The 14,465-nt window shown below is 35.3% G+C and overlaps 1 protein-coding gene and 2 non-coding genes across 7 annotated transcripts in view; all 3 read left to right on the plus strand.

The window, feature by feature from the left end:
* The window catches only part of LOC135194931 (uncharacterized), a 1,136,289-nt gene that overhangs the window by 225,213 nt on the left and 896,611 nt on the right, over positions 1–14,465 (plus strand). The gene's annotated exons all lie outside the window — the stretch shown is intronic.
* LOC135195106 (U2 spliceosomal RNA) lies at positions 4,437–4,629 on the plus strand. Its single transcript, XR_010310072.1, has one exon. It is a non-coding gene; the product is annotated as a U2 spliceosomal RNA (small nuclear RNA).
* Positions 14,250–14,442, plus strand: LOC135195110 (U2 spliceosomal RNA). The gene has a single exon (XR_010310076.1). It is a non-coding gene; the product is annotated as a U2 spliceosomal RNA (small nuclear RNA).

Raw genomic sequence — 14,465 nt, forward strand, 5'->3', positions numbered from 1 at the left:
ATTCTGTACTGAATTGTCGTTTGTTTGATTACATCTGAACTGTTCTTTACTGATTGGTCTCTTGTCTGATTGTATTTGAATATTTCTTTACTGCTTGGTCGTTTGTCTGATTGTATCTGAACTGTTCTTTACTGATTGGTCGTTTGTCTGATTGTATTTGAACTGTTCTTTACTGATTGGTCGTTTGACTGATTGTATTTGAGGTTCTTTAATGGACTTAAGTAGTGCTAATGGAATTTGACTTTGTTTTTAATTGAATGCGATTTGTCTCAATTGTATTTGGAAACTGTTCTTTAACTGATTGTCTTTTGTATTGTATTTAACTGTTCTTACTGATGGTTTCTTTTTCTGATTGGTTTGAAACTGTTCTTTACTGATTGTCGTTTGTCTGTTGTATTTGAATATTTAATTTTCTTTACTTGCATTTGTTCTTTTGTCTGAATTTTTGTAATTTCTGACCTTTGTTCTTTACTGATTGGTCGTTTGTCTGATTGTATTTGAACTGTTCTTTACTGATTGGTCGTTTGACTGATTGTATTTGAAGTGTTCTTTACTGATTGGTCGTTTGCCTAATTGTATTTTGAACTGTTCTTTACTGATTGGTCGTTTGTCTCATTGTATTTGAACTGTTCTTTACTGATTGGTCGTTTGTCCAATTGTATTTAAACTGTTCTTTACTGATTGGTCTTTTTCTGATTGTATTTGAACTGTTCTTTACTGATTGGTCGTTTGTCTGATTGTATTTGAACTGCTCTATACTGATTGGTCGTTTGTCTGATTGTATTTGAACTGTTCTTTACTGATTGGTTCTTTGTCTGATAGTATTCGAAATATTCTTTACTGATTGGTCATTTTCTAATTGTATTTGAACTGTTCTTTACTGATTGGTCGGTTGTCTGATTGTATCTGAACTGTTCTTTACTGATTGGTTGTTTGTCTGATTGTATCTGAACTGTTCTTTACTGATTGGTCGTTTGTCTGATTGTATTTGAACCGTTCTTTACTGATTGGTCATTTGTCTGATTGTATCTGAACTGTTATTTACTGATTGGTCGTTTGTCTGATTGTATCTGAACTGTTCTTTACTGATTGTTATGTTGTCTGATTGTATCTGATCTGTTCTTTACTGATTGGTCGTTGGGCTCATTGTATTTGAAATATTCTTTACTGATTGGTCGTTTGTCTTATTATATTTGAATTATTCTTTACTGATTGGTCGTTTTTCTGATTTTAGTTGAAGTGTTCTTTACTGATTGGTCGTTTGTCTGATGTATTTGAAATGTTCTTTACTGATTGGTCGTTTGTCTGATTGTATTTGAACTGTTCTTTACTGATTGGTCGTTTGTCTGATTATATTTGAACTGTTCTTTACTGGATTGGTTGTTTGATTGTTTTTTATCTTTTCCTTTCTGGTTGGTCGTTCGTCTGATTGTATTTGAACTGTTTTATCTTTTCTTTACTGATTGGTCGTTTGTTTAATTGTATTTGAACTGTTCTTTACCAGATTGCCATTTGTCTAAGTGTATTTGAACTGTTCCTTTCCGAGTGGCCGTTTGTCTTAAGAGATGACTCCAGAGAAAAGTTAAGCTGTCATACCTATGTCCAATCTTTACTTTGTTTATCCAAAAGAAACAGACTGCATTGTCAGGAAATTCCCCCATAGTGAGCTCCTTCATAAGGCTCATTAACAGTATTCAGAAATCTGTGCTGAATAATTACTTTGTTCTTCACCATTATACATAAACACATTTTCATGATACTGAGACCCATGTTATTCCAGCATCTCTGCATCCCATGTAGCCAAGATTTTTGGAGTTTTCTTATCCCGTGTTCATCTCTCAACTTGTATTTTGTACACTTTACAGTAAGTGCATGACCAAATAATTCATTTTATACACTTCACAGTAAGTGCATGACCAAAAAGATTAATTTTATACACTTCACTGTAAGTGCATGACCAAAAAGATTCATTTTATACATTTCACAGTAAGTGCATGACCAAAAAATAAATTTTATACACTTCACAGTAAGTGCATGACCAAAAAATAAATTTTATACACTTCACAGTAAGTGCATGACCAAAAATATTCATTTTATACACTTCACGGAATGTGCATGACCAAAAGAATTCATTCAAAACAATTTGAGTGAGTGTGGCCAGGTAGTCACAGTATATATCCTTTATAAACATTGATGGGCTCCTTGTGGTGTTTTCCAAGATTCATTCAGTTTGAGTAAATTGTTGATTCCGAGTAAATGGATTGCTTCATTACCAGTTTTTTGGAGCGGCTACAGTTTGGTGGGCCAACCTCACCTCCAACCAATTTTCATGTCTAAACCTACCAATATATGGCGGTAGGTCCGGACAAGAAAATCGGCGGATGAACACAACCAAAATGGCGGCGAAACCAAAGCAACAACAAACAGTGTAGTGTCGAAAGCTTAATAGAATCGGTAAAGGTGGGACCCTCTTGGGAAACCGGGGTTTCTGGGTGGGGGGAAAAGGGTACGAGTGGTGGCAATCGCCGAAGGATTACTTGAAGCGGTAAAGGGGGACCCTCTTGAGGAAAAGTATATCTTAGTTTTACCAGACCACTGAACTGATTAACAGCTCTCCTATGGCTGACCCGAATGATTAGATATTTTTTTTACGTGGCTAGGAACCAATTGGTCACCTAGCAACGGGACCCACAGCTTTTTGTGGGATCCGAACCATACTATATCGAGAAATGAATTTCTATCACCAGAAATAAATTCCTCTGATTCTGCGTTGGCCGAGCAGGGATTCGAACTTCGTACCACCGGATTGGCAGCCTAGTGCAAAAACCACTTGTCCAGCGAGGAACTATTCTTGGAGAACCTGGGTTTTTTTTGGGGGGGAAACGGATACGAGAGGTTATCGCCAAAAGAGGGGTGGGGGAAACGGATACTGATAGTGACCTAACCCAATGAACCCTCTTAACCTGACTTAAGGTGCTGTGCCCTGACTTGGCTGGGGGGCTTCGGCCCCTTGGACCCCCCCTGTATGGTAACAATAGTTGTGACCTAACCAAACGAACCAACCTAACCTGACTTAGGACGTGTGCCCTAACCTGGCCAGGGGGCTTCACCCCCCTGGACACCCTAGTATGGTAACAATGATTGTGACATAACCAAATGAACCAACCTAACCTGGCTTAGGACACGTACCCTAACCTGGTAGGGGGCTTTGCCCCCCTGGACCCCCCCAGTATAGTAAAAAAGGGTTGTGACCTAACCAAACAAACCACACTAACCTGACTTAGGGCACAAAATTGTCTTCCTCTTTCATGAGGCTCATTGTTCCATCTTTGCAGTGTTCACATTGACCACTAAAATTGCCTATGACGCCACTTAAAACGGAACGAACGTAACATGTCAATTTCGTCATAAAAGTTAAGTTCGAAAACATAACCGGGTTAGCAGCGGTTAAAACAATGTGCGAAGGATAAGGAGTAGATGACGATGCCATGTTGACTGTTTTTAATAGTTGCGGGACATGGTAGATCTTCCAGGTCGAAGGGATTACTTACCTGTTTGGATGAATTTGGTTGTTGTATGGCCCTGGAAATTGGCCTGTGAAGCTGGCCCGCAAAACTCTAAACAACCCGGGATTTTTTATATGGTCATATTTCCAAATGTCAATTGAAATTGTTCCATTGCAGTGTGGGGCTTTAGATAAGCACTATATATGCACACAGCTTTGTTTAAGCTTGGTCTGTTGAGAAATGCCTCTGAAACTAATGTACTGAGTCAAAGTGTGCCTTGAAAAGGCCCACAAAGGTGTAATTTCAGAAATGACATGCTAAAATCCACGGTCAAAAAGAGCGTTGTTTCACCAACGCAAGTTAAAATAAATACGCTATATTTTATTAAAAATAAAATTTCTGTACAGTTTAACATGGACATTATTTTTTACATTTTTATTCTAATAAATCTTAAATATCCTCTCCTAAAAATCATTCTCTTTCAGCATGAAACACCTTTTCCAGACTTTTTTAGGCTTTCCAACCCCCTACCCACCCAACACACAATAAAGCAATTTGTAGGCTTACTCCTTAAGTAAGCGAAGATTGTAAGTTCATGTACATTGTTAGGAAGGCAATATTACGTATTGACTGATCTAGTCCGTGGAAGAGGTACCACCACACAGTGAAACACTTGATAACAGATCTGATCGCAGATGAATAGGCTGAGAAGAGCATAAAGATCTTGGGATTTATTTTACTAATGATGTGCCAATGATGTGCTCTTTGTGGTGAGGCAAGGGATCAACGTGTGTGTAATGGACATCGATTGTTTTGCAACATTAGTACCACCTGTGCTATTCTGGGAAAGGTGTCATTCTTACCCTCACTTGTCACTGCAGGGTGAAAGCAGTGCTTGTCAGTTGGAGAGGAGAGAAAGTATTCACCGGTATCGCTTCTCGGCCTTTTGGCTAAGATCAAAGTGTAGTATCTGTTCTTATCAGCTTAATATCTGATACGATCCCCATGTGGGGTCTACGATATTAAACTGATTTTTGTGTCTTGGCGAAGTGCTAGGGGCTTGCTCCACCTTTGCCGCGGATCGGCCCGGTATTGCAGTACCTCCGGGATCGGTCCACTCCCCCCGGGGAGAAATTAAACCTCATCATCTAACATATAAAATTCTCTCCCTCTAATATTCTGTTATGTTCTACCTTTGCCTTAGATTCTTTACAAGTTTCTTGAAGCTGACTTGTTTTATGATGGATAGAATCTAGGAATTTTGGAGTGAGTACAAGGACCATTGTAGACTGAGGGCCCTCTAAAAACATTGTGCAACAGAAAACAAGTTGGCTTGTCTTGAGATTTTGTGCCTTATTTAGTACTAGTAAGCCCAAAATGCAGTAGGTGCATGCTGCGATGAACATCCTGAATTTATGACAGTCAGCATGTCAGTTAGTCAAAGCATATGTACCTAATTTAATAGGAAACCAAAAAGCAGTAGGTGCATGCTGCAATAGAGCTTCCATGATTGGTAATGTCTTCAACCCAATCCTGTAGTACAGCAGTATTACTCCACAGTCCCACACTGGTTTGAATTTCTTACCTGCCTACTCCAAAGACTCATCTTAAGGCATACTATCCATTTGGATATTATTTCTTTTATACTTTCTACTCACTTATGTTTCTTGTTTATCTTATGAGATAATGTGCTGTTTTTAAGTTTATGTTCATTCATTTTGTTTGGGGGAAGGGGGAGCTGTTGCTGCAATGCTGATGTGAATCTGTGCATGTTTGCTAAATGAGGAGATGTTTTGCACACGAACTCATCCACGGTTGAATAAGTAAGGTATGAACATGGTAATGGCCATTGTCTTTTTTTTTCAGTATCCATTCTTTGATGTGAAAAACTCATTGTTTTTTAACTTTTCTTACTCAAATTGTTTTTGAACTTCTTTACTGATTGGTCGTTGGTGTGATTGTATTTGAACTGTACTTTACTAATTGGTCGTTCATCTGATTGTATTTGAACAGTTCTTTACTGATTGGTTATTTGTCTAATTGTATTTGAGACATTCTTTACTGGTTGGTCGTTTGTCTAATTGTATTTGAACTGTTCTTTACTGATTGGTTGTTTGTCTAATTGTATTTGAGATATTCGTAACTGGTTGGTCGTTTGTCTAATTGTATTTGAACTGTTCTTTACTGATTGGTCGTTTGTCTAGTTGTATCTGAACTGTTATTTACTAATTGGTCTTTTGTCTGATTGTATTTGAACTGTTCTTTACTGATTGGCCGTTTGTCTGATTGTATTTGAAATATTTTTTACTGATTGGTCGTTTGTCTGATTGTATATGAAATATTCTTTACTTATGGTCGTTTGTTTGATTGTATTTGAACTGTTCTTTACTGATTGGTTATTTGTCTAATTGTATTTGAGACATTCTTTACTGGTTGGTCGTTTGTCTAATTGTATTTGAACTCTTCTCTACTGATTGGTAGTTTGTCTAATTGTATTTGAACTGTTCTTTACTGGTTGGTCGTTTGTCTAATTGTATTTGAACTGTTCTTTACTGATTGGTCGTTTGTGTAATTGCATCTGAACTGTTATTTACTGATTGGTCGTTGTCTGATTGTATTTGAACTGTTCTTTATTTATTGGCCGTTTGTCTGATTGTATTTGAACTGTTCTTTACTGATTGGCCGTTTGTCTGATTGTATTTGACCTGTTCTTTACTTATGGTCGTTTGTCTGATTGTTTTTGACCTGTTCTTTACTTATGGTCGGTTGTCTAATTGTATTTGAACTGTTCTTTACTTATGGTCGTTTGTCTAATTGTATTTGAACTGTTCGTTACTGATTGATCGTTTGTCTTATTTTATTTGAACTGTTCTTTACTGATTGGTCGTGTATCTAAACTGTTCTTTACTGGTTGGTCGTTTGTCTGATTGTATTTGAGATGTTCTTTACTGGTTGGTTGTTTGTCTGATTGTATTTGAACTGTTCTGTACTGACTGGTCGTTTGTCTGATTGTATTTGAGATGTTCTTTCCTGATTGGTCATTTGTCTGATTGTATTTGAGATGCTCTTTACTGCTTGTCGTTTGTCTGATTGTATTTGAACTGTTCTTTACTGATTGGTCGTTTGTCTGATTGTATTTGAGATATTCTTTACTGGTTGGTCGTTTGTCTGATTGTATTTGAACTGTTCTTTACTGAATGGTCGTTTGTCTGATTTTATTTGAACTGTTCTTTACTGACTGGTCGTTTGTCTGGACTGGTCGTTTGTCTGATTGTATCTGAACTGTTCTTTACTGATTGGTCGTTTGTCTGATTGTATTTGAGATGCTCTTTACTGGTTGGTCGTTTGTCTGATTGTATTTGAAATATTCTTTACATATTGTCGTTTGTCTGATTGTATTTGAACTGTTCTTTACTGATTGGTCATTTGTCTGATTATATTTGAACTTTTGTTTACTTATTGTTCGTTTGTCCTATTGTATTTGAACTGTTCTTTACTAATTGGCCGTTTGTCTGATTGTATTTGAAATATTCTTTGCTGATTGGTCGTTTGTCTGATTGTATTTGAACTGTTCTTTACTGATTGGTCGTGTATCTAAACTGTTCTTCTCTGGTTGGTCATTTGTCTGATTGTATTTGAGATGCTCTTTACTGCTTGGTCGTTTGTCTGATTGTATTTGAGATGTTCTTTACTGGTTGGTCGTTTTTCTGATTGTATTTGAGATGATCTTTGCTGGTTGGTCTTTCGTCTGATTGTATTTGAACTGTTCTTTACTGATTGGTCGTTTGTCTGATTGTATTTGAGATGTTCTTTACTGATTGGTCGTTTGTCTGATTGTATTTGAGATGCTATTTACTGGTTGGTCGTTTGTCTGATTGTATTTGAACTGTTCTTTACTGATTGGTCGATTGTCTGATTGTATTTGAGATGTTCTTTACTGGTTGGTCGTTTGTCTGATTGTATTTGAAATATTCTTTACATATTGTCGTTTGTCTGATTGTATTCGAACTGTTCTTTATTTATGGTCGTTTGTCTGATTATATTTGAACTTTTCTTAATTATTGGTATTTTGTCTAATTGTATTTGAACTGTTCTTTACTGATTGGCAGTTTGTCTGATTGTATTTGAACTGTTCTTTACTGATTGGTCGTGTATCTGAATTGTTCTTTTCTGGTTGGTTGTTTGTCTAATTGTATTTGAGATGTTCTTTACTGGTTGGTCGTTTGTTTGATTGTATTTGAACTGTTCTGTACTGATTGGTCGTTTGTCTTATTGTATTTGAAATATTCTTTACATATTGTCTTATTGTATTTGAAATATTCTTTACATATTGTCGTTTGTTTTATTTTATTTGAACTGTTCTTTACTGAATGGTCTTTTGTCTAATTGTATCTGAACTGTTCTCTACTGATTGGTCGTTTGTCTGATTGTATTTGAGATGCTCTTTACTGGTTGGTCGATTTGTCTGATTGTATTTGAAATATTCTTTACATATTGTCGTCTGTCTGATTGTATTTGAACTGTTCTTTACTTATAGTCGTTTGTCTGATTATATTTGAACTTTTCTTTACTTATTGGTCGTTTGTCTAATTGTATTTGAACTGTTCTTTACTGATTACCCGTTTGTCTGATTGTATTTGAACTGTTCTTTACTGATTGGTCGAGTATCTGAACTGTTCTTTTTTGGTTGGTCGTTTGTCTAATTGTATTTGAGATGTTCTTTACTGGTTGGTCGTTTTTCTGATTGTATTTGAACTGTTCTGTACTGATTGGTCGTTTGTCTGATTGTATTTGAGATGTTCTTTACTGGTCGTTTGTCTAATTGTATTTGAGATGTTCTTTACTGATTGGTCGTTTGTCTGATTGTATTTGAGATGCTCTTTACTGGTTGGTCATTTGTCTGATTGTATTTGAACTGTTCTTTACTGATTGGTCGTTTGTGCGATTTTATTTGAACTGTTCTTTACTGATTGGTCGTTTGTCTAATTGTATCTGAACTGTTTTTTACTGATTGGTCGTTTGTCTAATTGTATCTGAACTGTTCTTTACTGATAGGTGGTTTGTCTGATTTTATTTGAACTGTTCTTTATTGATTGGTCGTTTGTCTGATTGTATTTGAGATGCTCTTTAATGATTGGTCGTTTGTCTGATTGTATTTGAACGGTTCTTTACTGATTGGTCGTTTGTCTAATTGTATATGAACTGTTCTTTACTGATTGGTTGTTTGTCTAATTGTATCTGAACTTTCTTTTTCTGGTTTGTCGTTTGTCTAATTGTATCTGAACTGTTCTTTACTAATTGGTCGTTTGTCTGATTGTATTTGAGCCATTCTTTACTGGTTGGTTGTTTGTCTGATTGTATTTGAAATATTCTTTGCTGATTGGTCGTTTGTCTAATTGTATTTGAAATATTCTTTACTGATTGGTCGTTTGTCTAATTGTATCTGAACTGTTCTTTACTGATTGGTCGTTGTCTGATTGTATTTGAACTGTTCCTTACTTATTGGTCGTTTGTCTAATTTATCTGAACTGTTCTTTACTGATTGGTCGTTTGTCTGATTGTATTTGAGCTGTTTTTTCTTATTTGTTGTTTGTATGATTGTATTTTAGATGTTCTTTACTGATTGGTCGTTTTTCTGATTGTATTTGAACTGTTCTTTTCTGATTGGGCTTTTGTCTGGTTGTATTTTAGATGTTCTTTAATGATTGGTTGTTTGTCTAATTGTATTTGAACTTTTTTTTACTTATTGGTCGTTTATCTGATTGTATTTGAACTATTCTCTACTGATTGGTCGTTTGTCTGATTGTATCTGAACTTTTCTTTACTGATTGGTCTGTTGTCTAATTGTATCTGAACTGTTCTTTACTGATTGGTCGTTTGTCTGATTGTATTTGAACTGTTCTTTACTGATTGGTCGTTTGTTTTATTGTATTTGAACTGTTCTTTACTGATTGGTCGTTTGTCTGATTGTATTTGAACTGTTCTTTACTGATTGGTCATTTGCCTAGTTGTATTTTGAACTGTTCTTTACTGATTGGTCGTTTGTCTCGTATATGAACTGTTCTTTACTGATTGGCCGTTTGTCTGGTTGTATTTGAACTTTTCATTACTGATTGGTCGTTTGTCTAATTGTATCTGAACTGTTATTTACTGATTGTTCGTTTTTCTAATTGTATTTGAACTGTTCTTTACTGATTGGTCTTTTCTCTAATTGTATTTGAACTGTTCTTTACTGATTGGTCGTTTGTCTGATTGTATTTGAACTGTTCTTTACTGATTGGTCGTTTGTCTGGTTGTATTTGAACTTTTATTTACTGATTGGTCGTTTGTCTAATTGTATTTGAACTGTTCTTTACTGATTGGTCGTTTGTCTAATTGTATCTGAACTGTTATTTACTGATTGGTCGTTTGTCTAATTGTATTTGAACTGTTCTTTACTGATTGGTCGTTTGTCTAATTGTATTTTAACTGTTCTTTACTGATTGCTCGTTTGTCTTGATGGTTTTTTATCTTTTCTTTACTGATTGGTCGTTCGTCTGATTGTTTTTTATCTTTTCTTTACTGATTAGTCGTTCGTCTGATTGTATTTGAACTGTTCGTTACTGATTGGTCGTTTGTCTTATTGTATTTGAACTGTTCTTTACTGATTGGTCGTGTATCTAAACTGTTCTTTACTGGTTGGTCGTTTGTCTGATTGTATTTGAGATGTTCTTTACTGGTTGGTCGTTTGTCTGATTGTATTTGAACTTTTCTGTACTGATTGGTCGTTTTGTCTGATTGTATTTGAGATGTTCTTTACTGATTGGTCGTTTGTCTGATTGTATTTGAGATTCTCTTTACTGGTTGGTCGTTTGTCTGATTGTATTTGAACTGTTCTTTACTGATTGGTAGTTTGTCTGATTGTATTTGAGATGTTCTTTACTGGTTGGTCCTTTGTCTGATTGTATTTGAACTGTTCTTTACTGATTGGTCATTTGTCTGATTGTATTTGAGATGCTCTTTACTGGTTGGTCGTTTGTCTGATTGTATTTGAACTGTTCTTTACTGATTGGTCGTTTGTCTGATTTTATTTGAACTGTTCTTTACTGACTGGTCGTTTGTCTAATTGTATCTGAACTGTTCTTTACTGATTGGTCGTTTGTCTGATCGTATTTGAGATGCTCTTTACTGGTTGGTCGTTTGTCTGATTGTATTTGAAATATTCTTTACATATTGTCGTTTGTCTGATTGTATTTGAACTGTTCTTTACTTATGGTCGTTTGTCTGATTATATTTGAACTTTTCTTTACTTATTGGTCGTTTGTCTAATTGTATTTGAACTGTTCTTAACTGATTGGCCGTTTGTCTGATTGTATTTGAAATATTCTTTACTGATATGTCGTTTGTCTAATTGTATTTGAACTGTTCTTTAATGATTGGTCGTGTATCTAAACTGTTCTTTACTGGTTGGTCGTTTGTCTGATTGTATTTGAACTGTTCTTTACTGATTGGTCGTTTGTCTGATTGTATTTGAGATGCTCTTTACTGGTTGGTCGTTTGTCTGATTGTATTTGAACTGTTCTTTACTGATTGGTCGTTTGTCTGATTTTATTTGAACTGTTCTTCACTGACTGGTCGTTTGTCTAATTGTATCTGAACTGTTCTTTACTGATTGGTCGTTTTTCTGATTGTATTTGAGATGCTCTTTACTTCTTGGTCGTTTGTCTGATTGTATTTGAAATATTCTTCACTTATGGTCGTTTGTCTGATTATATATGAACTTTTCTTTACTTATTGGTCGTTTGTCTAATTGTATTTGAACTGTTCTTTACTGATTGGCCGTTTGTCTGATTGTATTTGAAATATTTTTTACTGCGTGGTCGCTTGTCTGATTGTATTTGAACTGTTCTTTACTGATTGGTCATGTATCTGAACTGTTCTTTTCTGGTTGGTCGTTTGTCTAATTGTATTTGAGATGTTCTTTACATATTGTCGTTTGTCTGATTGTATTTGAACTGTTCTGTACTGATTGGTCGTTTGTCTGATTGTATTTGAGATGTTCTTTACTTGTCGTTTGCCTGATTGTATTTGAGATGTTCTTTACTGATTGGTCGTTTGTCTGATTGTATTTGAACTGTTCTTTACTGATTGGTCGTTTGTCTAATTGTATCTGAACTGTTCTTTACTGATTGGTCGTTTGTCTAATTGTATCTGAACTGTTCTTTACTGATAGGTTGTTTGTCTGATTTTATTTGAACTGTTCTTTACTGATTGGTCGTTTGTCTGATTGTATTTGAGATGCTCTTTAATGATTGGTCGTTTGTCTGATTGTATTTGAGATGTTCTTTACTGGTTGGTTGTTTGTCTGATTGTCTTTGAACTGTTCTTTACTGATTGGTTGTTTGTCTGATTGTATATGAACTGTTCTTTACTGATTGGTTGTTTGTCTAATTGTATTTGAGCCATTCTTTACTGGTTGGTTGTTTGTCTGATTGTATTTGAACTGTTCTTTACTGATTGGTCGTTTGTCTAATTGTATATGAACTGTTCTTTACTGATTGGTTGTTTGTCTAATTGTATCTGAAATTTCTTTTTCTGGTTGGTCATTTGTCTAGTTGTATCTGAACTGTGCTTTACTGATTGGTCGTTTGTCTGATTGTATTTGAGCCATTCTTTACTGGTTGGTTGTTTGTCTGATTGTATTTGAAATATTCTTTGCTGATTGGTTGTTTGTCTAATTGTATTTGAAATATTCTTTACTGATTGGTCATTTGTCTGATTGTATTTGAACTGTTCTTTACTGATCGGTCGTTTGTCTGATTGTATTTGAACTGTTCCTTACTTATTTATCGTTTGTCTAATTTATCTGAACTGTTCTTTACTGATTGGTCGTTTGTCTGATTGTATTTGAGCTATTCGCTACTTATTTGTTGTTTGTATGATTGTATTTTAGATGTTCTTCATTTATTGGTCGTTTTTTCTGATTGTATTTGAACTGTTTCTTTTTCTTGGAGGGCGTTTTGTCTGGTTGTAATTTTAAATTTTTTTTAAATGATTGGTTTTTGTCTAATTGTATATGAATTTTTTTTTATTATTGGTTTTTATCTGAATTGTATATGAAATGTTTCCTCTTACTGATTGGTTGTTTGTCTGTTGTATTTGAACTGTTTTTTCTGATTTGGTCGTCTTGTCCTAATTGTCTGACTGCCTTTACTGATTGGTCATTTTGTCTGATTGTATTTGAACTGTTCTTTACTGATTGGTCGTTTTGTCTGATTGTATTTGAACTGTTCTTTAACTGATTGTTTGTCTGATTTGGTATTTTTGAACTGTTTCTACTGATTGGTCGTTTGTCTGAATTGTTTTGGAACTTGTTCTTACTGGAATTGGTGTTTGTCTGATTGTATTTGAACTGTTCTTTAGTGATTGGTCGTTTGTCTGATTGTATTTGAACTTTTCTTTACTGATTGGTCGTTTGTCTAATTGTATTTGAACTGTTCTTTACTGATTGGTCGTTTGTGTAATTGTATCTGAACTGTTATATACTGATTGGTCGTTTGTCTAATTGTATTTGAACTGTTCTTTACTGATTGGTCTTTTGTCTAATTGTATTTTAACTGTTCTTTAATGGATTGCTTCGTGGTCTTGATGGTTTTTATTTTTTCTTTACTGATTGGTCGTTCGTCTGATTGTTTTTGATCTTTTCTTTACTGATTAGTCGTTCGTCTGATTGTATTTGAACTGTTCTGTACCGATTGGTCATTGGTCGTTTGCCTAATTGTATTAGAAATGTTCCTTACTAATTGGCGGTTTGTCTGATTGTTTTTTATCTTTTCTTTACTGATTGGTCGTTCGTCTAATTGTATCTGAACTGTTATTTACTGATTGGTCGTTTGTCTAATTGTATTTGAACTGTTCTTTTCTGATTTGTTGTTTGTCTAATTGTATTTGAACTTTTCTTTACTTATTGGTCGTTTATCTGATTGTATTTGAACTGTTCTTTACTGATTGGTTGTTTGTCTGATTGTATTTAAACTGTTCTTTACTGATTGGTCGTTTGTCTAATTGTATCTGAACAGTTCTTTACTGATTGGTCGTTTGTCTAATTGTATTTGAACTGTTCTTTACTGATTGGTCGTGTGATTTCAGAAACGACATGCTAAAACCATGGTCAAAAATAGCGTTGTTTCACCAATGAAAGTTAAAATAAATACGCTAGATTTTATTAGAAATTAATTTTCTGTATTGTTAAACATGGACATTCGTTATTTTTTACATTTTTATTCTAATAAATCTTAAATATCCTATCCTAAAATTCATTCTCTTTCAGCATGAAACACCTTTTCCAGACCTTTTTAGGGTTTTCAACCCCCCACCCACCCAACACAAAAAAACAAAGTAGTATGTAGGCTTACTCCTTAAGTAAGCGAAGATTGTAGGTTAATGCATCATTAGGAAGGCAGTATTACGTATTGACTCAGATCTAGTCCGTGGAAGATTTACCACCACCACAGTGAAACACTTGATAACAGATCTGATCGCAGCTGAATAGGCTGAGAGGAGCATAAAGATCTTATGAATTTTCTTGCCAATGATGTGCTCTTTGTGGTGAGGCAAGGGATCAATGTGTTCTGAACATAGACTGTTCTGCAACATCAGTACCGCCTGTGTTGTTCTGGGAAAGGTGTCATTCTTACCCTCACTTATCACTGCAGGGTGAAAACAGTGCTTGTCAGTAGGAGAGGAGAGAAAGTCTTCATTGGTATCGCTTCTCGGCCTTTTGGCTAAGATCAAAGTGTAGTATCTGTTCTTATCAGCTTAATATCTGATACGATCCCCATGTGGGGTCTACGATATTAAACTGATTTTTGTGTCTTGGCGAAGTGCTAGGGGCTTGCTCCACCTTTGCCGCGGATCGGCCCGGTATTGCAGCACCTCCGGGATCGGTCCACTCCCCCCCGGGAGGAATTAAACCTCATC

This window comes from Macrobrachium nipponense, chromosome 15 (assembly GCF_015104395.2).
Source record: "Macrobrachium nipponense isolate FS-2020 chromosome 15, ASM1510439v2, whole genome shotgun sequence".
NCBI lineage: Eukaryota > Metazoa > Arthropoda > Malacostraca > Decapoda > Palaemonidae > Macrobrachium > Macrobrachium nipponense.